The sequence below is a fragment of the Cupressus sempervirens genome, chromosome 4, assembly GCF_028749045.1.
Source record: "Cupressus sempervirens isolate cs-2001-9-10 chromosome 4, ASM2874904v1, whole genome shotgun sequence".
Taxonomy (NCBI): domain Eukaryota; kingdom Viridiplantae; phylum Streptophyta; class Pinopsida; order Cupressales; family Cupressaceae; genus Cupressus; species Cupressus sempervirens.
The window spans coordinates 841,461,738-841,464,381 of NC_143121.1; the positions used below are offsets into that span (position 1 = coordinate 841,461,738).

The 2,644-nt window shown below is 32.6% G+C and overlaps 1 pseudogene; it reads right to left on the reverse strand.

The window, feature by feature from the left end:
- Nucleotides 1–1,057: 1,057 nt before the first annotated feature.
- On the reverse strand, nucleotides 1,058–1,921 carry LOC149564017 (mitogen-activated protein kinase kinase 7-like; annotated as a pseudogene).
- Between the last annotated feature and the right edge of the window lie 723 nt (nucleotides 1,922–2,644).

A 2,644-nucleotide genomic window follows, 5' to 3' on the forward strand; every position in this document is an offset into this window, starting at 1 on the left:
GTAAGAAGCAAGACTTGGGGGTAGACAAAATCTAACACAATAGTGACACTATAGTCCCTATCATTGTTCAAGTTTCTAGATGTTGGTGAGCCATAAATGTACAAAATAAGAAGGCCCCATATACAGAAGAATTAATAAAAGTACCAAAAATTCTTAATAAGATACATTCATCAAAAAATTATCCAGACAACCATTTAATAGACATGATGAAGATAGGAAAGAAAAGAGCGTATTAAAATATGTGAAAATCACAAGCATCTACGTAGACACTGATGCTAATCGCTATGACCTAGAAACTGTAGAGAATATACCTCCTCTTAGAACCTTCTCCTTTTCTAAAAATTCTTTCCCTCTCCAAAATTCGTAGTGATTCAAAAAATGAACCCCCAAGTTGGGATATGGAGTTCTCTCCCAAAAATTGGGGCACTAATTGTGCGTTCACCTGAGAGAACTCCTTGCTCACCTGACTTCAACTCTAAATTAACTTTTATTTATCTTTCTTTTATCTTTTCCATGCACATTCATTAATTAACTAAATTACTTTATTTAATTTTCACTTGACTCATTTTAAGTTAATTTGTTAAATTTAATCTCATGTACGTATCACGCAATCATGGAAATTTTAACAAATTAATTTCTTTTTCCACTTCTAAATTTATTTTTGAACATTAAATTTGATAACTATTTGTTAACTTAAATAATAATATTATTTAGCATTTATTTAAAAATAAACTCTAAATATATATTATTATTAAATTAAATTAAATTTTTTTTTTGGCAAAGTGGACAAGCCACTGATATATATATATATATATATATAATTTAAAACTAGTTCAAGAGCTCTATTGAGTAGTTTATGAATTGGGTGTTGCATTTGCAGGATAGGTACATCTTGATCACTTGCATGATTGCCTCTTTTTATATCAACTATTGAACTAACAAAATTCTTGTTATAGATGGCTGATTTCTATTTTTTTTGGAGTTTTACCCTAATCAAGAGAAGGAATGCAATGGTGGTATAAAGCTTAATCTATCAATTTTCCTTTAAATCCATACTTCACACACTCTAAGAGATGTTGAGGCACTGGAAGGGAACTTTCACATTGCAAGGATTTTGTAACTATGAACTTTTTTTTCACTAATGGATTCTTCAAAATCTATGAGGTTGTCCATCTCTTTCCTGCATCCTTCTCAAGACAACATCTGATAAAACTTTGGAACTTTTCACATGCAGTGGCAGGTGCAAAGGGAGGCTCTCAAAAACAAATGACACATATCAGTGCAACCCAATCCACATGTTCTCCAAATACTACAAAGGGGAAATGAACCACACAATATTTGAACAATGTTAGTCCTAAACTCTAGATCAAATCTCCCAAGTACCCACTTAGGAGGTGCAATAGGAATCTATGGTGTCTAATACTATCTTACTAACTCCAAAGTTCATAATTTTTATTAGCTAGTTATTCTTGCTAATTAGGAGATTGGCGGGCTTGATGTATATGTGAACAATTACCTATCTTTAAAGGTATTTCAGTCCCTCCAACACTTGTTGTGCAACCTTTGTGAGGTAGGACTTTCTTATCCATGTCCTCTACTTTAACAACTCTACAAGGGATTCTTCATCCATGTATTCTAACATAAAATTTATGTACCCTCCCTTGTGAGAGTCACACTCACATTTGACAACATAGATAGTCTATTTTCATGGGATGTCCATCTCTTTGGTAATGTGGGAAGTGAAGGAAAAATCATGGTCCATGCAGATGACTTTGAGGACATAATTAGTGGAGGATTTTGGGTGAAAGACCTTCAAAACAATTCCTTCGCTACCATGTCCCATCTTTCATACTCTTTCAAAATTAGAGAGCTTCTCTACCTCCTTTGTCGAAGATGCATATTGCAGAAGTGTAAGAGGGGGTTTTTGGGGCCCAAATTAATTGGTACACTCTCTTAGTGACTATTGTGGGGCCCTTAAATATTTTTGTTTTCATATTTTTTTTCCAAACTATAATTTGTCTAAGTAACAATCATGAATCACTGACTCTAAACAGTGTCGGTTGCACTTTAATTTGAATTCAGTTTTTGAATTCTCATGCCTTATACTTTTCCTACATATGGATTAATTTCTAATTTTGTGTTGTTGTTGAAGACTGCAAACACTCCTTGTGTTGCATTTATTTTCAAGTTTAAAAGGCTTTCTATGCATTCTCTTCTTTGTTATTAAATCTGCAAGCCCATGTTCCTTGGTTGGCTGTCAACATCCATTGTTTGCATTGAAAGATAACACACATAAAGAAAACAAAATTTTTAAATAAGATTAAAATGGATCCAAATAGAAAGTAGAGATAATCTATCAATGTCATCCCAAGAGGATTGAAGAAGTAACAGTGACATTCCCTTTCAGATCTCCATATAAAATCGTTCGAGTGGAGGTCAGAGAGCTTCTCATATGGTCTGGGCCAAAGTATTATATTTGAAAAATTAGAAAGCTAAAATTTCATTGTGAAACATTCAATTTTTTGTTTGATTAGATATATTTCACACAACACTCTTGTCATCAAGGTTTCTTAATATCTAATATATGTAGAAATAGAGCAAATCTTTGACATAAGGTAATAGCCTACAATATTGTTTAGTTGAA